This window comes from Malaclemys terrapin, chromosome 5 (assembly GCF_027887155.1).
Source record: "Malaclemys terrapin pileata isolate rMalTer1 chromosome 5, rMalTer1.hap1, whole genome shotgun sequence".
NCBI classification, from domain to species: domain Eukaryota; kingdom Metazoa; phylum Chordata; order Testudines; family Emydidae; genus Malaclemys; species Malaclemys terrapin.
This window is the reverse complement of record NC_071509.1, coordinates 118,725,453-118,749,931: the sequence shown is the minus strand read 5'-3', so window position 1 is coordinate 118,749,931 and position 24,479 is coordinate 118,725,453. Positions and strand designations below refer to the sequence as shown.

Here is a 24,479-nt window from a genome sequence, read left to right as displayed (position 1 = left end):
ACAGTAAGAGGGCGCATCTAGCTTCCTCCTCGAGGAAAAGCAGCATATGTCGGTAGTTGTGAGCTGCTGGAAAGCGATCCTGTTTACCGTGCTCCTTGCTGCAGCACTTTGATGCGGTCTTTTTCAACGTGACAGCCCCAAGGAGCCCTGCAAGGGCTAGTAGGGGCGATTTGGGCTGCGGGTGGCACAGGGCAACATCTGCGTCTCCCCCAGTCACTTACCTAGTCCAGTCAACAACCATTTTGCAGCCACCCAAGGGATTATTCTGCTGCTGTGCCAGGCTGGAGCTGGCCGCAGAGCAGCGCTCGGGGATGCCCCCTCGAAAGGCGTGAGGCAAGGGCAGGGGGCCTGCGGGGCTACCGGGCAGTGAGACGCCACCAGGAGCAGTAAGTAGCCCGGAGGGGAAGGGGCACCCGAAACCAATTCTGGGGCGAGTCCTCAGCGGGGGGCGGTCTCCGGGCTGCAGCAGGCGGCTGCCGAGCTCCCCCAAAGCCAGGGTAAGGAGTGGGGGGCGGGAAGGGGAGAGGGGGGGCTGCTCCTAGACAACACCGGGGGAGCCCAGGCGCTGGGGGACTGGAGCGGGGTCAGGGAGGACTCAGGCAGGGGGAGGAGAGAAGCAGAGGGAGGGAGCCAGGCAGGAGGCGGAGCGGCGGGAGGAGGCAGCGCTGGGAGCCGGGCACTCGGGAAGCGGAGGCGGATTAAAATGGCCACCGGTAGCTCCGGGGAGCGGCTCCGGCTGCTCCTGGCGCGTCCGCTCGGCCCGGCCCGCTCCTGATGGGGGAGAGAGGCCAGCGGGGTGTGGAAGAAGCAGGAGCGGCGGCCGAGCGCGGTGCCCGCCGGGCCGCAGCGGGGGAGCCGGCCAGGGAATTTTCTGCGGGAGCCGCAGCCTCGGTTATTTAAAATAACACCCCCCTCCCCCGCCGCCGCGCGGGCGGAGCTCGGACCCCCCACCCGGTGAGTGCCGCCGCCCGCCCCGTCCCGTCCCGTCCCCCTCGGTCCGGCCGCGTTGTGTGCAGCCGGCCGGGCCCCCCCGAGGGCGGTAACTGGCCGCGCTTTGTCGGTCTCGGTAGCCACCCGTCTCCCGCGCCCCCCATAGGCCTCGGCGGCGGCTCCGCTCCCTGCTTCCCAGGGATGCTGCGTCGGGAGCTGCCTCCATCCGTCCGCGCCCTGCAGCCGCCCGGGCTAGGGACGGGGGCCTCAGGGATACCTGGGCAAGGGGCGTGGGGCGGCCGCGCCGCGCTGGGGGAGGCAGGTGGCGACACTGGAGAGCGGGGCCTGGCTCGGGGGGCGAGCCTGGTGTGCCCTGCCCAGAGAAGGACAGGTAAAGTCCGGCTTCGCTGGCGGGGCGGGGGGACAGACCTGGGAGCGCCGGCAGCGCCGCGGCCCTGCAGTGATTTCATTAACCCTCGGCCGGCCGGCCGGCTGCCCTTTGTTGTTCCCCGGTACGATTGTTCCGCCCGGTAGAGCCCAGGGGAAGGGGTATATCGCGGCCCGTTCTCCCCCCGCGCAGCCTAACGGGCACTAGCTTTGTCTGTGCTCTGCGGGGACCGGCGTGTACTTTGTTGGGTGTCACAGGAGTGTTTGGCTCGCGGGGTGCTCCTGGCTTGGTTGCCCTGGAAGAAGAGGAGGGAGTGGAACCTGGATTAAAAGCAACGAGGAGTTTTATTCATGTCCCCATGGGGGGTGAGAGAAGAGTAATTTGGAGGGGGTCATTTATGGGGGGTCGTTATCCAGAGTTGCAGTTCTAGGCTAAGATTTGTGGCTTATTCCAGAGGAATTTAAATTCTAGGCCACAATCCTGTAAACTGAACTGCTGAGGTTGACTCCTGCACCTGCCTAGAGCCCTGCGGGCCTCAGTGCAGATGTTGAGTCTACACATATACGTCGACTTGAAGGATCAGGACCTTAGTTTGCAGCCTCGATGTGTTGGGAATCTCCATGTGGGGAACATCCTGAAAAAAGCAGAAATACAGCAGTGCAAAGAAGGCAAAAATCTTCCTTTTGCTCTACAGGTTTCACAACTAATCTAGGTGAAATGTTTCACTGAACAGTGTGATGATCAAAGACTTTAATGTAGGCATTGCATAATGTTTTTGTCTTTGTGGGTTAGTTCCTAATTGTGTCCTTGTAAAATGTTGAGAGAACTTATATGATAGCAAGAAGTGCACTTTTCACTTTTAAGAAAAAAGCATACAGCTGTATTATATGAAGAACATTTTAAGTATCTTCTATGTCATGATGCAGTTAAGATAAAAACAGCAGAGAATCACTGAATGGTATTTTGAAGTGTAGTATATATTTTGGAGGAATTGGACAGGTTCATCTGTGCTTGCAACTTAACATGCAGTTTTAAGCTTTCTGGTTTTTTTTTTTTAACTTTTTTTTGCATTTACATTGAAGCAAATGCGACTTAAACATGTGCTAACTGTGTTGCTGAATCAGGGCCTAAATGTTGCCTTTACTTGTTTTAATTTGTAAAATGATGGAGAAAATTGATAGAAAATTCAGGCACATTTTTCTTCAGGTGTTTGGATGAATATTTTTAAGCTTTTCAATACATGAAAGACCCTGGGAGCCTTAGGAGACACTATTCACACGAACCAGGTAAAAGATTGTGTAATAACTTTTGTTTTAGTTTTGCTTTTTAGCTGTTTAAAAACATAAGAACATTAAGTGTTTTATGTCAGGCATCATTTACAAACATCTCATTTTATTTAAGCTGTTCAATAAACAAAAACAACAAGGAGTCTGGTGGCACCTTAAAGACTAAAAGATATTTATTTGGGCATAAGCTTTCGTGAGTGAAAACCTCACTTCTTCGGATGCATCCGAAGAAGTGAGGTTTTCACTCAAGAAAGCTTATGCCCAAATAGAAGAAGTGAGGTTTTCACTCACGAAAGCTTATGCCCAAATAAATATCTTTTAGTCTTTAAGGTGCCACCCAGATCCTTGTTGTTTTTGTAGATACAGACTAACACGGCTACCCCCGATACTCAATAAACAAAGGTAACGTACACTAAGCACAGGAGGTAAAAATATCCAGAACGGTGGTATAAATACTGTAAATGAACCAAACCCACTTCTTGCAGCGTGTGTAGGACTAGTCTAACTAGATTGTATAGGAAGAACAGTTTCAAATAAGCATTTCTATTTCCTGTGGTTAGAAGCCTTCAAAACATAATTGTGGGGAGTCCTGAGATGATTATCCTAGTAAAAACAAAACAAACTAGTAATAATACAGTTATATGTAACTTTCTTCACTTTCAACCTTACTGTATTATTAAACAAACATCCTTAGAATCTTTCAGTCTAGGAGAACCACATAAGTCTTAAATTGTGGCAGTTGTGGCCATGTTGCATCCTCCATTGAAAATATCCTGCAAGTCCTCCTAAACCCTAATGCAGTGTATATCATTTACCAGACAAGGAGATGTGGTGGTGGTTTCATGTTCTTCCTCAGAATGTGTAGGTGTATACACAAAGACAAAACAAATCTGTGTTATCATTAAAGTTAGATAGCAGGACTGTGTAGTTGAGCAGACAGCAAGACTGTGACTCCATTTGTATACACAGCTAAAGTTCACAATATTTTATTGAGTATATAGCTTCAATTATTACTTCTGAAAATTCCTAGCATCAATCACAACAATTGAGTTATAATTCCAGAGCCTTCTGTCTTCCTTCTGTTTTCCACCTATTGGTCTGCCAAGCATCAGGCCTCCTCTGCAGAGAAGATGTAGTAAGTGCGTCCACCATAGGAAATGTACAGTAAGCAAGAAAAATAGTGTCTTATCTAGTATCCTTCAGAGGTTGTTTTTTATGTCCCCCTAAAAAGTCTTAACACTTGGTGCAGTGTAGTCAGAGAAGCACTTGTTCCATTTCCCAACATATAATATCTTGATTGTTTCTCAGGCTCACTGAATAATTCACTTCTGGAGGTTCAAAAGGGGACTGCTGATTAACACACTTGAAGTCACCTTTTAGCCCTCAGTTTTCATGAACAGCAAGGAACCCAGAGTCCAGGCTACTGGATAGCAGAAAAATGATGTACTTCTGGAGTCTAGAATCTTTTTTGTTTTTTTTTAAATTGTAAGTTAACAGAACTTTTGGATTCCAAGATATTGGTCATACTAATATGCTTGATATATAGTGGTCTAGACTATGCATTAAGAACAGACTAACTTTGTAAATATTTTTGTTTTTAAATCATGTTGCATGTTATTGAACAAATGTTGATGCACTGATGTGAGTCAATACTACTTGTAATTTTATTAAACGATTTAATACTAGCTGGAGTAGACTGACAAATCTTACAAGATATAAAGATCCTGTAGGATTGCTAATATCTAATATATCAAGATGGGTTGACAGATCATCATTAGTTGGTCCATGCTGTTTTTCAGTAATTAGTTTTAGCATTGAAATGTTGATTTGTAGTTGTCCTTTTTTTTAACTAAATCTTAAGATTTGCTTAAAATTCAATTGTATCTAACTAGGAGTGGTTGGTGAGCTAAGTAGCCTTCAGCTCAGGTTTGTCTGATTTTTGTCTGATAGCTGGGCAAATATAGGACCGGTTAGGACTATCTTGGTGTAAATTTAAGTTCATGGAAATGCCACTTTACACTTGGTTATATGGGTGGATAAAAAAGTTGTAGGAAAATAAGATTTGAATGATTTCAGGGTATAAAATAAAATCTTACAAATATTGGGGGTGGGGGGGGGGTATAATTTCAGTTATTTTAGCATTAGCATAGGCTAAGGCAGAGATGGGGAGATGTTTTGGCTTCATCTGACTTCCTTGAAGTCAGTAGGGGTCTTTACTGTTGACTTTAACTGTAGTTTCTACTCTAAGAGAAATCCCATGATAAGCTTTTCTTTTTACATAGTGGTGCTTCAATTTTTTTGTTTTTGTTTTTAGAGTGGTCCATTGAGGCCTAGTCAGCATCGGGTTATCCCCTTGTGCTAAGTGCTGTATATTCATCCTAAACTTAGTGAACCAGATGTGCGTTGGATTTTGGATTTATAGTATGCACAGGCTTCTAACTGCTAAAATGGGCACCCTTTTTATTATACTGGAGTTCTGCCGTTTTTTTGCATTTTCGAAGACGCGTCCTCTTCCTACAATAACCTTGGCCAGGCTTGTAAATATTTGTGGAAAAAGACATAGCCAATGTCATTCAACTGACTAGATGCATTATAGACTCTCTCTTTGGGTGTGGGCACCTCTTCTAAAGCATTGGATGTTGATACTGCTGGAGACAGGATTTTTGATTAAATAGGAGTCTTGTACATACATGTTGGGCACAGAGAAAAATCCCCACAACTTATTTCCCTCCCTCTTTCTCTCCCTGACCTCTTTATTTTGTAGTTGTGTTACAAGTCAATTAGCCATGGCTGGTGATTTTTCATTCGGTTGACCTGAATTTTTTTCTTGTATGTATGTGTTTTTAAAGGTAAGTCATGATATTCAATTAGGCTTCTGCAGACCAACTGTGCAGGCAAGCAGCACTGAAGGAGGAGGCAGTAGCAGGTGTTTTGTCTGGTGCTTCTGACTGCTGCTGCTGGAGTGAACCTCCAGGCACTGGGTAGGGATTTTTAAATATTTGTAAATTATTTTTATTGGTTTCTATTGCAAAATAAAGGACACTTTGTTTAAAACAATGTTGTCTTTGACTCTTGGCACCTCTTGCTATAAGCATGTGACTCTTCCCTCTTTTTCCATGACCAGACAATGATTATTTTCAAATGATTTACTCTGACAAACAGGCCCTATTTATAATTTACCAAAATATTTTATGATCACACTTGCCTGGGAGATACTTAAAACTGTAGGAAAATCTATTGACAATTTGCTATGTCATAATAGCTTTTTAGCAGCCCCTAAAACTGAGCTACTTTAATTATTTTAAAACCTACAGTTTGAAAAATGTGATCAGATCTTTCACTTCTGTATTGTAAAATACATCACTAGATAGTATAATACTTCACAGATTTCCATTATCGTTATCTTTAGGTAGACGTCTTCAAAACATATACCTTTTATGTCTGGTTTTTTTTTTTTAGAAAAGACAACAGAACATTCCAAATAATTGTTGTCTTCAACTAGTCTCTGTAGATGTTTATATCCTAAGAATCTGTAATAATTTATTAATGAGTTTCCTAATTGTTGTCTTGAGTTTTGCAATTGAAAGTTGTCTATAATTTCCTCTTTTTAAAAATTTGGTTTGATCCTTAAGTGGTGGTGGTGGTGGCAGTTTGTTTGCATTTTGCTGTTTTTGTTTTTCAGTAAGTAATCACTTCTTGTATCTTCAGCAGTTCACTACTGAGATGCAAGGAATGTATCAAGAGTTTCAAGCTAGAATGCACAGACTGTTTGGCAATAAGAGATACAGCACTTAATGATTTCCAGACAATCTTCTAGAAATTTTACTTTTAACTTAAAAGTATCTGTCCATCATGACTCAAGCGCTAAAAACCCTAAAATAATGTTTTGTGTTTTTTAAAAAAATGTTTGGGGTTTTTGCAATATTAGTCTTCAATTATAAACACTTGTGAGCAAGGAAATTCATCACTTGGGTCACCCAAGCAGTCATAACTATCCAGTAGTGAGGGTCAGAGAACCAGAAGAGACTCAGATCATTTTATCAAGAAACCCAAAATTCTTTAACTACTTGTGGCTTGTCTACACTAGCAGTGCTTTAACGTGGCTTGTGTAGTCTTGTTAGAGCTCTTCCAGCAATCTTAAAAACAAATAAAACACACCTCTATGAGGGGCATAGCTACCAGCGCTGGGAGTGCATTGTCTATACTGGCACGTTACAGCGCTGAAACTTGCAGCGTTTAGGGGGGTGTTTTTTCACACCTCTGAGCGAGAAAGTTGCAGTGCTGTAACGTGCCAGTGTAGACAAGCCCTTGGATAAGTTTACCCAAAAGTGAAATGCCGCCACCTCTGGAGTGCAATATAGCACAGTATTACATACTCAGCAATTTAGTGAAGATGACCATATTGAATTGGAATTACATGAGTAATATTTAGATTGGGAGATTGTAGTTACCTAAATTGGAATTTGTCCAGGATGCCTGGATTAATCTATGCTTCCAGAAAGCACTGAGGATTTTCAATAACCAGAAGTAGTCAGGACTTAGTTTTGCACATTATCTGAAAGGTGTCATCTCCAGCAATTCAGTTCCTTCAAACTCCATATTGAGGCATTATATTAATGTTGTCTTGGCATAACTATTACCATATGCTCTCAGTGCCATATGCTGAATCATTAATGCTATTTACTGCAGCAACTTACTTTCCTTGGAAGCTTTCACCGTAATACTGGCCAGTTCATACCCTGCTTAGTTTAAGCTAGAATAAAATTGTAAATTGTGATATAGATGAAGTCTTAAATGGATTCGTGTGTTAACCAATTTGATGGTTGTGCACAAAAATTCTTTGATAATGTATTTGAACCATTGCAGTGTAAAAAGTGGCACTTTTTTCTGGTTTCCTGTTATCTGTGAGGTTGTCTACTCTAGTGGGTGACCACCTATGTTGGATGGAAATAAGGGAAAACCACATGAAAAATAAGGGACAATACTTTAATTTAAAGGGCGTTTTAGGGAAACATCATTTCACTTGTGCATTTTTCTCTCAAGTGTACAATCTATTGCCCTCAAGTGTGTAATACAATTATCAGACCCTTCATTTTAACATTTAAAGTAGTGCATATTAGTTTTAATACATTTAATGTGCCTTAAAATAATGGATGGGCGATCACTCTACAGGAGAAATCAATGAATAAGGACTTGTCTTAAAATAAGGGACGAGTGGTCAACGTAAGTGTGTGGAATAAGTTCTGATGAAAAGCATAGAACTTGGTTAAACATTTGAAAATATCTTGGCAGGTATTGGCAAGAAAATTCTTCACAGACTATTGATACTGAAGTTGGAAAGTTGTATTTGGGAGAAAAATACTGAATTCTCTGTGAGGCTTGGAAAATGTGTGTTGGGGGTGATTTTTGTGCTCTTGACCTTGAGAATATCTGCTTTGCTAGCAACCCATATGTTGTGTGGAATTAATAGCTTTCACATGGTGGGCATCCTCTTGTTCATCTGCTGTGTTTTAGATAATTGCTGTATACAAGTTTGAACTGTCCTCCCTACTGAATAGTTAAGACAACACAAACGCATAACATCTATAGGATCATCTGATAAGTGATTAAAAATGTTACTTAAGGGTTTTATTGATACCCTGGGTTTCTGGGCATAGATAATATATACATTGATTTTTTTTGTTATAAAGTCTGTTTACTGGGTAATCTCAGTTGTGGAAAGGTAGAGTTCATAGAGAATGCCTCAACACATTTGCCACAATATGCCTCAACACATTTGACTTAGATGTTGCATCTATTAAATGCAAAAATAGCATTACATTAAAGTTAATGTTGCAAGATCAATATTTCATAATCAAAATAAATCTAAAAATTATGTTGGTTCCAGCAATGTGAACTTGGCCACTTTGCATGCTGCATATCATGCTGAAGAGTAAAAGAGGAACAGAAAATGCCATTTAAAAAAATTAACTTGGCTGAACAGTGTTGGCTGATCAACCTTAGTAAGTGGAATTTTCTGACTCCTAAATATTTTATTTCAGTCCTTTATATTGCTTTGTTGCTGGTCTTTTTGTATCTAATTTGATTGGTGATTTTTTTTTTTAAATGGGAAAATAGTAAGGAAGAAATTGTAATAAGTGCATATGGGATAGGTAATGCTTTTTATAGATTAAGATTCTTAGGGGTAAGAATTTAAGGTAAGTGTGGGTTTTCACTTCCCCCTTAATTTAAAAAGTAGCGTAAGGGGATTTTCTAAAACCAACTCTCCCCAGATCATCTTAACTACTGAGGGAACTATTCCACCTTTCCCTCTCTCCTTTTTTTTTTTTTTTTTTGAGACTGGTGTTTGCCATAAACTCCAGTACCTTGTGCTGCACCTATCTCTGCTTCCTGGGGCTGTGAAATTGACATGATTTTTGACAGTTTTTTTTTTTCTGATACCCATGGGGTTCTGCATAACATCAGCACACCTTGTTGACTTACTTTTCTTCACCAGCTTAACAAAGCTGTGAGCAGTAGCAATGGCACTGGAACTGTCTCTTCTGCAGACTTAAGAAAACAATACTCATTTCACGTTTGGCAAATTAAATTTGCTACAGTGAGGGCTAGAACCTGCCAATTAAAAGGTTTAGACCAACACACTCTCTTTTAGGAAAGACTCCTCATTGGTGAACAGATCTCCTCCTCTCTCCCCACCCCCTCATTATAAGCATGTGGGGGAGTTATAGGAGAAACAGTTCTGCACCCTTTACTGTAGCACACACAACTACACCTACTCTACTTTTTGAACGAGTGGCACATGACTGTGCTTAGAACGAATGATGTATATGTGAAAAACATAAATGATCAGGAAAGGTAATGTTGAATGGTAAAAAGGTATCCTCTTAACTTTTTATAGATGTATGGAAAAAAGCTACAAAGAAGGATATGAAATAGATGCTCAACTATCACAGTTAGGCAGGCTGTACATTTGGTTTTAATCCAGATAGTCCTGTTTTTAAATGGGTTGTTCCCTGTCTGGTACTGGTATTAAACTGTGAGGTTTTGTCTGGTATCACACACACACACACACACACACACACACACACACACACACACTGCCATTTTGAAGAGAGTGACACTCTGCCCTGCCATTGTGACCTTGTGGGCGGGGACATATAGGCCCATGGTGTTCCTGGAAGTACCAGAATGTCTGGTATTCTGGGGATGTGACAGTAGTCATGCTAAACACTGCCGTGTGTAAATTACCTTCATTTTTAGAGCTTAATTTATGCAAATAATTGGCTGCTGGTACATTAATGACCTTTGTAATGAAGTATGTGAATGTTTTTATAGTGCAATGTGGGGAAAACTAAGCTATTGGTTAGGGGGACTGGCTAACTTACAGTGTGAGACCACTTGTTTTCATACTCTGAAGAAGCTTATTCTTAGATCTGCACTGTGAAGGTGGAACAGGATTAGGAGACATTTCGTGGGAGCCTTTTTACTCACTGAATGCTGAGGCATCTAGCTCTACTGAAGCCACCCTGTGCATTGATGTGGCTTGCGGGGGGGAGGGCCAGGGTGGAAGTTAGTGGATCTGCTTCTACTTGGATCATCTTGCCATTCCCCACCTTCCTTCCCGCCATCCATCTGCAAATATATATGTGTGTGTGTGTGTGTGGTGGGGGTAAGCATGCTTGTCAATTTGCTTTTCTACATTGTTGTTCATGTATGTTCATAAACTCTCAATAGTAATAAACAGTGATGAATTAGGTTTATTTAAACTCGTTTGTTTCAACTGATAAAGTTAAATATCATGATAACTAAAGGTTGCTTATTTTCTCTAACATTGGAGTTGACAAACTCTTCTTAGAATAATTTCTGAAACTGAAGCATTATGGTTAATTAGTTGCAACAAAAGATCTGAGATTAAAAAGAGGAAGGCCAAAAGGAAGTCTTTAAAATAAAGTCTCATCTCTGTGTTACTTGTACTGGGTTATTTGGGTATCCTGATATGGAGATGCTGTTTTAAAAATTTTTAAGGACAGAAAGATTACGGGTTGGGGACTCTCTCTTTTATTTTTTTTAAAAAGAGATTACAGGAATAAAATGCCTAGTTTTTTTAGAAGACATGACAATTTCCTGCAATATCTTTGGGAGATAGTTCTGTATCAAGTTTAAGTACAGTTCTAGGCCAGGGATTGTATGAAATTCTATAGGGGAGAGTGACTGCAGCTCCTCCAGAAACAAAGAACAGTGGTGGGTGATTAAGTAAATTCACTCATGTAATATCTCCAGATAAGTACTACTATCTGGCGAGGCTTGCATGTATTCTCTCAAACTGGATTCTCCAGAGACCACCAGACAAATAAAGGACTTCTGGAGAAATAGCCTGAGTTTAAACTGACTTTGACCTTCTTTCTAAATGAGCAAATGGACCGGACTTTCTGTCCAAAGCGGGTGGAGGGTGGGCTAACCTTCCTGGGCAGGGGTTGGAAGAGCTTTGGCTTACCGAGGCCCCATAAGATTGATGTGTGACCTCTGGCAAGGTTTTAGCATGCATATAGGAAGAAGTCTTATTATCTTTTTTAAAAAAGATTTCTCTGCAGTGCTTTCACCTTAAGAATAAGTGTACTTCCTTAGAGCTGTGTGGTAACTTGTGAGTGCTGGTGATTATAGTTGTTCTGATAGCCTTTGAGGAGAAAGTAAAGTGCAAATACCAGCCTATTCAGGCAGTCTGGCTTGCTGGGAATATCACAGTGTAGGCAGGGAGCTATGCAGCCTGGAAATATCCAGGGAGGAGAGTGCTGTGGTTTTCACCCAAGAGAGGTGAAGGCTGAAAAGCCAGCAGCCTAGAGGGGGTGCCTTTGGAGGATCATGGGGGTGGGGAAGTACAGGTGCAATTTGCCCTGAACTGTGACATAGGATCTGGAGGCTTTGAGATTACAGGAATTAAATAGGCCTAGGTTGGCCAGAAGATGTCTAAAGGAGATATGAAAACAGTGTACAACATGCTGACAATTTGTCACCAATTTTTTGGATTATATGCAATTTTCATCATAAATGTTATAAAGTGTGGATGAGAGGAATTTATTCTTGGGATGGTAAATTTGAATGACAACTTTTCAAGGAAGATATATAAAAAGCTGGGTGGTGTAAAATGCAAATAAGGGAGAACTGCTTAAAATGGATTAAGGAGAAAAAACAGGGATAATGGGATGACTTTCAAACAAATCACAGTGTAGACTGAGCATGGTGAACAGTTTACTAACTAAGATTTGTTAAACTGGAGAAGTAAAAACTATTACTCCAAGTTGTTATTAATTAGATAGAAAAAAGCACTGGATGCTGTGTTCAAACAGTCCTGTGCTGCCATGGGGCTGAAGTAGTTGGCCTAATAGGTCTTTTCCCTCTCTAATCTGTTTGAATGCTGGACACTATGGAATCTTCACTGCTAGGGAAAAAAGTTATCTCAAGACCTGAATTTGTAACTAAAAGGATTAATATTTTTATTTCAAACTAACGTTGTTGGTTGATTGCCTCAGACTCAAATGGGAGTCTGAGTGGCAAAAAGATGGCATGATTTCTTGAGGCTTCCCATGATTTTGGAGGACCTGAGGTTGGCCAACAGCGCCTCCCCCCCCCCCAAATATTGCACCAAGAACTTACATCTTTTTTTCTTTTCCTATTGTTCCTATTTTTGTGCCCTTTCAAAACAAACAAACAAAAAACAAAAACAAAACAAAAAAAACAAACCATTGTGGACTTCTAATTTGCCTTCTGGTTTTTGAGCCATTAGGCCTCACTCAGGTCTTATTTTCAAGCTTTTCTTCACAATGTCTAGAAATGTACTTTTATTTTTAAATTAAAGCAGAAATTCTCACATAACATGAGTCTAAGCTCTAGGGTTTTAAGAGAAACACCAAATATATTGAGAGAGATGATAAAATTGCCAGAGTTGACAGCATTGCTTCTTACTACCCGTTCTCTCGTTAATAATGAGTGAAAATATTTAAATTCAGATTATTAGGGAATTTAGGTTTGTGGAGGCAAAAATTAGTCTCTCTAAAAAATTTCTGAGATAAAACTGGGTAGTGTTTTTCTTTGAAATAGTCATGTGGATACTGGAACTATATATTTTTGGTTTGCCAGCACAATTTAATTGCTCATGATCTGTAGTCAGCAACATTTTTAGCAATGTATATATAAAAACCTCAGTCTCTGATGATCTCGTCTAAGAGGATGTTAGTATGCCTGTTACTTAGGTTTGTGAAAGTTTCTTGTTCTTAATTTTAAGCAAAGACACTAAAGTATTAAAGATGCATTTTTAATTTAGATTTTGAGTGGGGCAATAAGAAACAAGGGAATATTTCTTCAAGCTTTTCCTTTTTATGGAGAGTTAAAGGTACAACATCAGAACATTTTTTTTTAAGTGTATTTTACTTTGAATGTGATACATTTTGGTAATTTAAGTATTTTGCCTTCAATTTCTTCTTTAAAGTGCTGTATCAGAAAAAAATGGATCTCTCTTTGCCGTAGTATCCTTTAAAATTTATAATGCTAGCATGAATGTGTAAAGCTCTAGCTAGGAATCTAGACATACTAGGGAACTGGCTGGATGTTAAGCTGGTATAAATTAGAATATCTCTATTGACTAGTTAAAGCAGCTGAGACTCTGGCTTACTGTTGACTTAGAGGGACAAATGTATATTTGCATGAAAAAATTGCTTCTGTGACGAGAGAAGACATGGAGCAAGTGCACACAATCAGTATTGGTATAGTGAACCAGAATTGTGGTGTAGTTGTTTATTTTTAGTTCTTGCCCAGCAATAGGTGTGTTTAAATAATAAAAGTTTACAAACTCTGGAAAACATTGCTTACATATAACTGTTTTCTCCCAAGATAGGTTAATTTTTATGGGAAGCTAGTTAATTTTATCCAGTTTAAAATAATATTTAATACATGGCATATCATGAAGATTGGTGTCAAAATATTTTGGCATGGGTAGAATAAATCTAACATTTAGTTTCTATTTTGTTTTTCTATAATGATTTTTGTAATCTTAATAGTGGGGAGGGGAGGGGAAATGAAACTGACTTGCAGTTCTCATTTCTATTAGAAATGATTATGTGTAACATGCTTTCCATATGTGTTAACGTTTCAAATGAGAACACAATGTATTAAGTGTAATACATACAAATATACTAAGTTGAGTTCCAATTAAAAAATAAAACTACAATGTATTTCATTATAAATTGCTGGTACTGCAGATCATGTGGCCCAGTAATTCCTTTGTTTTTCTTTTAGCATTAATCCAATGACTAGGTCAGAGAAGCACAGAGTTCAGTTATGGCATCTGATTCCCTGCCTATGCCCTCAAACCTTCCCCCGCCCCCAAAAAACAAACAAACAAAACCCAACCGCAACAACCAACTAGCTTTAAGTGGGACTGTGGAGATTTCTTACTATTTTTAAAAACAAACTAAAATAAAAATATCTAGCTGTCATTGAATTATGTCTTGATAACTACACCTCTACCTCGATATAACGCTGTCCTCAGGAGCCAAAAAATCTTACCGTGTAATAGGTGAAACCGCATTATATTGAACTTGCTTTGATCCGCCGGAGTGCACAGCCCCGCCTTCCCCTCACCCCGGAGCACTGCTTTACCGTGTTATATCCAAATTCGTGTTATAGTGGGTCGCGTTATATCGGGGTAAAGGTGTACTTAACTTCTCCAATAATTAAACACAGAGCTAGCTGCAAATCAGTTTATTTGCAAGATAGAACATGCTTAGCCACTTGCAAAAATAATTTCCCCCTCTCTCTTCTATTTATTGTTTAGCTTTAAAAAAGGATATACAAAGAAAAGTGTAAACATTTTCAAAATAAAAAAAACAGTAAACTTTATTTTTAAGCTTTTCCCCCTTCTTTAAATGGAGTGGTTTTGTAGCTGCCCATGCAAATGTAACTTAGTGCTTAAAACACAGGGGTTTTTATGTTAAATTTTGGTTCTACCCAATTTCTCACTGCTTAGCTCTGTGACCTTAGGCTTAGAAAGACACTTAAAGCAACACTATCAACTTGAAATTTAGCTAGTTTAAAAAAATAAGTTTAATAATAGTTTCAGGTATTAGACTTGACTTTGACTTGAGCCCCTGACAGTATTGTTTTTATAATTTCTGTTTCTTATTTAAAATGATGTTTCTATTGCAATGAAAAGCACCCTCAAGTCCTTGAGAACTTCTGTGCAATTCTACATGGTTCAGGCTAGAAAATTCTTGTGTAGAATTGGGGCCAATTTTGACTATCAATAACAGTAGCTGCTGGAGTTAGTCGATATGACCCCTGTTACGTGACAGGGGTATTAACCTCTTCTAAAAACCTGACCAGTGGTCAGATGACTGGGGCCATATGCGGGGGGGAGGGAGAAGACCAGTCTCTTACCAGGATGCCAGTGTATTGTGCTTTTATGTTATGGTGTCAGAAGTAATCTAAAGTTAGTTTTTAAAAAAAGGAATTTGAAGCCCCATGAATTACTCAGAGTGCCTGAAAGGGAACCTGGCACAGTGCTGGTGGTTTCAATGCTTCCAGTTTTTCCTGAGAGCATGTGATATATTGGAGATGGTGAAGTCCTCCACGTGCTATATCTGGTGTTTGGTAACCCCATAAAATATTTGACTGTAACTATGTTGTATCACTGGGTTTTAAAATGTGTACTGGTGTTGTAATTTTTGATAAAGTTGTGTTCTAGAGAAGGAGCATAATTTATGGAAGGAGAGGAAGAAGCTAATTAATGTGTCATTTGCTAACAGTCTGTTGGGTTGCGCTGAACACTTACAGTGGTTTTCTGTGACAGGCTGATTCATGATATAGATCTTCAGGTCATGATAACTAAACTAAACAATATGTTATTAATGTTAATATTTTGTAAGAGAGAATTAAGATCAGGCTTTTGAGAAACTGAATTACAGTAAAAAACCTCTAAAGCTAGCTAGAACCTCTAAAGTTCACTAGGAGAAATTATACTCCTGGGGGAATTCTGTGCCAAAAAATTAAATTATGTACACAGAATTGTAAAGTTCTGCATGTTTTATTTGTCAAAATAACACAATATAATCACACCAGTTTCAATTATTTTAGTAATTTATTTCAAAATATGTCAGCAAGTACATCTGTAACAATACAGACAACAAAGACATTCCCCCAGGAGTAGAGCCCCCATAGAAACCCCTATGACAACTCAGTTCCTGTTTCTCATTTATGCTTTATTGGGCACCTCAGTCTGAGTGTGTCACACGTGCCAGCTGAGCACATCTTGGGGGAAACTTTGCCCCTCCACTCTGATACCCACCCCCCAAGAGCCCAGCTGTGGAGCACCTCCTCTCCCCCCGCCCAGATACTGGCATCCCTTACCCCCCAGAGCCCAGAGATCCGAAGGAGAAAGCCTGATGCTGGGTCATGGGCTTGTATGACATTTCCTGCATGCCGCCTACTTTCTTCAGGATGTGTTGGGAACAGCAGCTGCCCAGAACCCTCCAGCTCCTCTTCCCCTTGGCAGTGTCCTATATTCGCAAGTTGGAGAGCTGGGTCCAGCGGCCTCTAATGGTGGACAGAAGCTCTGCAATACCAATTCTGCATGGAAAAATGAAATTTTCTATAAAACATTAATTCTCCTCAAATTGTGCAGTGGCACAGAAATCTGCTCGAAGTACAATTATAGTCAGGAATTAATGGACAAGCTTAATTTTGTTCAAAAGCATTAAGGGTTGTTGTCTTAGAAACTGTGAATTTATCCTCTAAATATGTAATTTCTTATTCATTTACTTAGCAACTTTCAGTATTATCGTAGAAAAAGATAACCTTGTCTGTCTAAATCCAAAGTGAAGGCCTGATTTATGTTTAATGTTTCCTTTCTCTTTGTATTTTCAAAAAAATATATTGTACCATTCTTTTCCACACCAATTACACTGGTCAACAGGGGTTTAACTTAAGGTAACCAGATGTCCGGATATTATTGGGACCATCCTGATATTCGGGGCTTAGTCTTATATATGCAACTGTACCTTCCTCCATTCCGGGGGCGGGGGGAGGGGAAGTGTCCCAATTTTCCACACTTGCTATCTGGTCATCCGAGTTTAGAGTAATTTGATTGTTTAAGTTAATCAGTTTTATAAAACAAATTTGAAGGAACAGTCTTATTAAAGAAAACAGAAGAACACTAGCAACTAGGTTCTGACATAACAGACTGTATAACTTTACCAGAACAGAGAGCTTTTCCCTGATTTGGCAATTTGAGAGTTAAGATACATTCAGTTTCACTTAAATTGAATGTATGAGAATAAAATTTGCCTAGTTTTACAACAATATATTTTTGTTTGTGTGAATTCAACAAAAGAACAATTTAGGGAATTAAACATAGAATTTAATCCTTACAAGTAAGACTTTCTATTGACTAGGAACATAAGAATGGCCATACTGGATCAGACCAATGGTTCATCTAGCCCAGTATCCAGTCTTCTGACACAGTCGCAGTTGCCACGTGCTTCAGATGGGATGAACAGAACATGGGAATTCATTAAGTGCTTTACCCCACCCCCCCATTGTCCAGTCCCAGGTTCTGGCAGTCTGAGGTTTAGGGACACCTACAGGATAGACCACCTTGGCTAATAGCCATTCATGGGCCTATCCTCCATGAACTTACCTAATTTTTTTTTTTTTTTTTTAAACCCAGTTATACTTTTGGCCTTCATAGCTCTGTCACTGGCCAATACCAGGCGCTTCGGAAGATGATGTAAGAAATGCCATTGTGGACAACTTATGAAATCACCTGCCAACAGGGGAAGCTGCTTTCTAAATTCTGGCTTTCTCAGTGACTGGTTTATACCTTGAAACTATGAGGGTTTCTCTCTTATGCCTCGTTTTTTCATGCAGAACATAGGGCCTTCACCACTGACTTCTGCCTTTGCTGGTCTCCTGGTGCAGACATAGCTTCTTCTCATGTCATTGTGATAGCTTTCAATTGTGCTTCTGTTGTGCATTTCCGTGTTATCTTTGGTCTGCCTCATCGGCTCTGGCGCTGGGGGTTCCAGTTCATCATCTGTTGTTTGGGTCTTTCTTCCATGAATATCCTACCCATCTCCATTTTCATTCTGTAATTTCTTGTCCAATAGGTTTCTGTTTTGTCTTCCTTCAGAGTTCTTTGTTTGTGAATTTTTTTTGGATATCTGATATTGAGGATTTGTCTAAGGAAGAAGTTTATGAAAACTTAAAGTTCAGATAGTAAGGTTAAGAGTCCAAGCTTTAGTACTGTGTAGTAAGACCAGTTTATATCCCTGTTTTTTAAATTCCTATTCATTGTAACTATGGACCTATTCATGATGCACATTCTTTTTTTGAATCCCAGGGTCTTGGTATCAATGGTATCTAGTGGTAATGTTTCACTAATTAGCTTTTTTTATCCATAACTTTTTCTTTGATTAGTTTTCATAATGCTGCCTTTCAGTTTCATTTAATGACCATTTTACTTAGAATGAGCGTAAATGGCAGCACTCTATTTACCTTTTTTATATAGTCATTATTATGAATACTTCTATCATGCCTGTTTTTTATTCATCCTTTCCAAAGTAGTCATAATTTTTTGTATTTTCATATTTAAATCTTTCCATGTTTCTGATATTGTTTGTCATCCTGCTTTATACCTTTTCTAGTTCTGATGAATGTTTTTTGAGACAGCGTTACCTAGGGTTACCATTCGTCCGGATTTACCCGGACATGTCCTCCTTTTTGTGCTAAAAATAGCGTCCGGGGGGAATTTGTAAAGCACTCACAATGTCCGGGATTTCCCCCCTCCCCCGGAGCGGCTGGGAGGGCTGCAGGAAAGTCCCGGGCTGGACTCCGGAGCAGCTGGAGAGGAGCTCCGCCCTGCATTCTGAGCAAGTGTCTCAGCACAAAGTGCAGCCCTCCCCTTTTGCAACTGGGAGCGGTTACTGCCATGCAGCGTAGCAAAACAGGAGCGAGAGCACTTTGTGCTGATACAAGGGCAGCTCTCCCCTGCAACCCGGTCCGGGCCAGGGACCGGGTTTTGTTGTGCAGGGCCAGGGACCGGGTTTTGTTGTGCAGGGGAGCTTAGCCACGTGTCCGGCTCGCACAGAGCCCAACACCCTGTTCTGAGCAGCAGGGTAAGGGGGGCAGGAGAAGGGGCAGGGAGGTTCTGGAGGGGGCAGTCAAGAAACGGGGGGGGGGCTTTTTGGGGGGAGTGGAGAAAGTTTTGGGCAGTCAGGGTACAGGTAGGGGGTAGGGTCCTGGTGGGCAGTTGGGGGGGCTCTTAGGAGGGGGCAGTTAGGGGACAAGGAACAGGGAGTCTTAGGTAGGGGGTGGGGTTCTGGAGGGAAGTTAGGAGCAGGGGTCCCAGGAGGGGGCAGTCAGGGGACAAGGAGCGGGGGGGTAGGGGGCTGGGAGTTCTGGGGGGGAGCTGTCAGGGGGCAGGAGTGCGGAGAGGGATCGGAGCAGTCAGGGGACAGGGAGCAGAGGGGTTTAGATGGGTTGGGAGTTCTGGGGGGGAACTGTCAGGGGGCAGGAGTGGGGAGAGGGATCGGAGCAGTCGGGACAGGGAGCAGAGGGGTTTAGATGGGTTGGGAGTTCTGGGGGGGGCTGTCAGGGGGTGGGGAGTGGTTGGATGGGGCGTGGGAGTCCCAGGGGTCTGTCTGGGGGTGGGGGTGTGGATAAAGGTTGGGGCAGTCAGGGGACAAGAGGCAGGGAGGCTTAGATAGTCCTGGGGGGCAGTTAGGGGCAGGGGTCCCAGGAGGGGGTAGTCAGGGGACAAGGAACGGGGGGAGGGTTGGGAGGTCAGGGGGGGCGGGAAGTGGGAGGGGCAGGGGCGGGGCTAGGGCGGGGCTTCTCCCGTCCTCTTTTTTGCTCGCTGAAATATGGTAACCCTAGCGTTACCAGAATTGAATATAGTATCACATGAATTTGTATCATGGTATTATAATATTTGTCAGTATTCTCCTTTCCATTCCTTATGTGGCCTAATACATATTTTTTTTCTTTGACCACTCTTACACATTGAGCATGTCCAGCCGAGTTAGAACCAAGTAAATGGAAGAGTAAATATGGAGTAGGTATCTACACAACATCTTGTGTGATTAAAACAGGTGTAACCTCATCATATATTTCCATCTGAGAATTTTACTGATAGTAAAATCTGAAAATCTATGCCTTTAATTATCTATTTTTTTCTCAAGTGCTTTCTCCCTCCGAAAATGACATCAGGTAGTTTTAATTCTAAACTCGTGTTTTATATGTGTAAAGCTTTCCCATTAAGATTAGATTCTTTAGGTATTTTTAAAAGTGAGTGAAGAACTTTTCTCTCTCAGGACTCACTAGAATTAGAAATTGGGATTACTTTATTTTACCACTGATGATAGCAACAGGAGTGACACTCCCTTCTCCACCCCACCTCTTTTAAGGGCCCTTGGGCCCATGCATTGCTCCACCCTCCCTCCCTGCCGTAAAATGAGGACTTGGAGGACAGAGAAGATCCAGGGAGGAGCCAGCTCTAGGCTAGAGAAATTCTAGCTAGCAGGAACAATCGCAAGAGGCAACTATGGGAGGAATAGCAGCATACAACTGGACACTGATGTTATCTCATGTCTTTCTACAATTGTCACTCGACACTATCTCCTGTGATGATTGACTGCTTCTCCAACTCTTTCTCTCTCCACCTCAGCCTTATCTTTGTCCTTCATGTTTCCCTCCTTCTCTCCCTTCTTTTGTCATTGTTTAGCTAATCTACTAACTAAAATTCCACCAAAAGAGTTAAAAATAATCAGTGTTTGTAAAGCATCATATTGTTCACTGTGCATATGTTTTATATCCCTTTTCCTCACCTTGCCTAGCACAATGGGTTCTCATACTCAGTTGACCTGTAGGCACTACCACAATAGATAGGTAATGAAAAGAACAGTGACAGTGAGGTTAATTTTAAACTTCCATTCTGTTATTGGCAGGAGAACTCAATTGCTTTTTAGACCAGTAGCTTCATGGCTGATCTGTGCCCACCTGCTATGGATTTATTAACAGGAGGATTATGAAACTTTAAATATGTTTTATTAAGTTGTGGAATTGGGAGTTCAGGGAGCCAAGAACCTCACAGTATAAAACGTATAAACGGTACTTGAGCAATAGTGAAATTACAAGATGATATACGGCAAAGGTAATACTATTTTGGGATTTAAAGAAGTCCATTCATGCCTACCTTATGTCTTTCTAACCAATGAAAATGCTCTGTAGCAGCAATCATTTAAAAACTTGCTAGCTTTACTTTAGTTTACTGTAATTACCAAGGTTACATTAGTTTATGAGTTTATGATTGCATTTCTTTTAGGACTTGTAGTGAGAGAAACTTACCTACTCATCAAAAGTAAGATTATACATCTAGGAACAAAGCATGTAGGATGTGCTTACAGGAAATGGGGCCATGACACTATCAGAGTATCCCCAAAGTGTCCAGGGTCAATCACTACAACCTCATTTCAGTGTAAGGGAGCCTTGTCTGTGCCCAGCGAGGTAATTCCTCCCAGTGGTAATTGACTGCTGGCAGCACAAGCTCTCCACTCTGGGCTCTGTGTTATACTTGATTGTGCAGTTCCTTATCTGGACACCCACAATATGTACCCATCCATTGCCTCAGTGGAAGAAGTACACCCCACCTAAGTTCAACAGTCTCCTTAGCACACAGCACTCAGATACGTCTGGAGGAAATGCAAATTGAAATTTAATTAATAAAGCTTGAGTTAAAGATTCAAATAAAAGCAAGTAAAAGGATTTGGAAACAGGGTTACAGGTAAAAGAAAAACATAACACTCAATCTATAGCCTACACTTCTTAACCAGTAACTTTCCTGCCTAATAAGGTATTTCTCCACTTTTCATGAGACACTCACACTGATTGTCTCGTCCATAATGGATAACATTTTGTGCTCTTTTTCTTGCTATTCTGTAATCCCAGACTTTTGTCTCTGTCAGTGTGCAAGCCTGCATCTCTTCCAGACTGTAATAAACACAGGGCTGGGTCAATGTGTTCTCATTGATTGAGTCAGCTCTGAGACCCACCCTGCCTCAGGGGACATATTGCACGTCCACAGTTCTGGAACCCAATACCCTTCTTGCTGCTTCATGTCCATTCCAATCAGCTGTGTGAACATGCACAGTAGTCAGAAGATTTTCCCATAGCAGCATCTGTCAGGTCGGTCTGGGTGCCCCCTGGAGTCGTGCCTTTATGGCATTGAATATAGAGTCCTGCTGACCCGCCACCCCCTCAGTTCTTTCTTACCGCTAGTGACGGTTAGCTGGAACTTCCCTGTACTCTTGTCTCTGCAAGTGCAGTTAGCAGTCTATATACATAGTTTTCATTAGCTGTGTAGTGTTAATTAAATAGTTAATAGCCTTTACTGTTTGTTTCCATTGGGGGCAAGAGGGTTCCCCTCCTACGCTCTCTTGACATCGGGGCATGCCGGGATCTCTGGGCTTCAAAGCCTGCGAAGCCTGCAGCAGGTGTATGCTCTTTTTGCCACCTGCAAGACCTTTCGGCTCAGGACATTAAAGGATAGAGATCAGCGCCGGAAGGTCCTGTTAATGGAGGCTGCATTCCGTCCCAAGTCTGACCCCGGGTCAATGGACCCTGCACTGAGTACCTCTTCCTTAGTGCGAAGCGCTCTGGCACCGTCAGCACGAGCACTGGTGCCGAGTAAGGACAGGGACTCATGGCATTGTCCTGGCTCCACTTGTGGCTCACATGCCACATGCAGGCACTGTTCTCAATTGTTGGTGCCACAGAAAAAGAGGAGGCCGGAGAGGGGTTGTTCTCCCCCTGCTAGGCCTAAGGAGCCAGCCGTTGTGAGGCCTGAGTTGTGCCAGACTACTTCCGCTCCACCACTGGTGATGGTTGCGTTGACTCATGCCTGCGTGGAAGGGCAGTTGAGTCCAGACCCTCTTCTTTCACCGAGCCTGAGCCGGGGGCTGCATTTCCCTTCGACTCCAGGCTGCGTTCAAGACAGCCCAAGAACTGCTCCATGTCACAGCACCATTCTCCCCTCCTAGACGGATTGCCAGCACCAGTTGCTCCCCATACACCTTCAAGGGGAAAGCCCGCCATGATGCCCTGCCGATCTCCAACCCCGGCATGCCAGTCCCCGGCCCCGGAACAGACCCAGCAGCTGCGCCTGTCCCCGAGCCCTCTGCTCAAACAGTCGGCATCTAGAAATACTGTTCCTCCGTTGTCCTCTTTTTCATATACCTCGGAGTTGGAATTGGACTCCTATTGGTCTCATAGGAGTAGGAGCAGACGGCTGCATCAACATGGGACTGGCACCCTTACTTGGCACTGTGGCCCATGCAATGGTAGCCCCCGGTGCAATGGCCCTTTTGGACTCTTTGGGCTTTTTCATCAAAGCCAAAGTCTGAGCCACAGGTCACATTTCAGGCAACGTCGGTGGCCTCAGCCATGTTCATACCCCCTTCAGCGCCGTCAGCATCGGCAGGATCGGGAGTAGCCCCATTGTCACCAGGCACCTCTATTCTGATGCCTCCGACACCGGCGCGGTCTGTACCGGCCCCAGTTGTCTCGGCTCCGATGTCTCCAACACTGGCGATGGCTCCGGCACTGACTGTGATTCTGGCATTGATGATGGCCTCGGCACTGATGACACTTTCGGCACCGGTGTCCGCGTATGCAGCCCCAACACTGAGGGGCGCGACGCCATCCAGGTTGGCACTGGACCAAGAAATCCAGGTGCTGCAGGACCCCTTGGGTGCAGAAGGAAGGCAGCAGTCGCCCCTTACGGGGGTCTCTTTCTCATCCTCACCGGACGAGGAGCTAGTGGGCATGGCTGTGGTCCCCGCCCTAGAGGACAGCAGGATGCTACAGCAGTTGCTGCGGCGGGTTGCCCAGGGCCTGGGCATTCAGGTGGAGGAGGTAGTGGAGGACGCAGATCCAATGGTAGACATCCTTGCCCCCTCCGGGCCTGCACGTATGGGTCTGCCTCTTATAAAGACCATCTCTGACACCACAAAAACTTTGACAGACCCCAGGCTCATTGCCCCCTACGGCTAAGCACAATGAAAGGCGCTACTTTTGTGCTGTCCAGGGGCTGCGAGCATTTGTATACCCATCCCCCACCTGATTCTCTCGGGGTTGATGCTGCCAACCAATGTGAATGCCAGGGCTTCCAGGGACTCTCCCTGAAGAATCGGGAGGCAAAAGAACTCAACCTTTACAGGAGGAAGCTCTATTCCACTGGCGGATCTCTAATCAGCAGGCCATTGTCAGCAGGTACTGCTACAACACATGCAGGGCAATGGTGAAGTTTGCAGAGCTGGACTCCTGCGCTGACTTTTCGGCACTGGTGGAGGAGGGGAAGTTCATTTTACGAGTTTCACTACAAGCCGCACTGGACGGAGTGGATGAGGCTACCCGCGTGATTGCTACGGGCATAGCCATGAGAAGGGGCTCCTAGCTCCAGGTCTCGGGCCTGCCGTATGAGGTCCATCAGATTATTCAGGACCTCCCATTCGAGAGTTCAGCTCTTTGCAGAGAAAACAGACAAAAGGCTGCCTAGCCTAAAGGACTCGAGAGCCAATCTCAAATCATTGAGCCTCCATATTTCCACTACACAGCCTAAGCATTTTAGACACTGACATTCTCCGCGCTTGTACCAACAGAACTGTCAGACGGTTCCTGGAGAAGAAACAGGAGTGGCAGGAAAAGGCCGCACCTATCCTCAGGCTAGGACTCTGGCCAACCCAAGCCACCTTCCAGCCCCAAACAGGCCTTTTGAAGGTGCGGTTGAGTATGGCGTACCAGAACAAAAACTGGATCTGCCCCGCCTTACC

At 42.8% G+C, this 24,479-nt stretch overlaps 1 protein-coding gene across 4 annotated transcripts in view; it reads left to right on the top strand.

Annotated features, from left to right (window-relative positions):
• Nucleotides 1–699: 699 nt before the first annotated feature.
• Nucleotides 700–24,479, top strand: part of WDFY3 (WD repeat and FYVE domain containing 3) — a 292,238-nt gene continuing 268,458 nt past the window's right edge. For all 4 annotated transcript variants that reach the window (XM_054029392.1, XM_054029390.1, XM_054029391.1 and 1 more), the window contains exon 1: nt 700–954. The gene's annotated coding sequence lies outside the window, so the exon portion shown is untranslated. The remainder of the gene's footprint in view (nt 955–24,479) is intronic.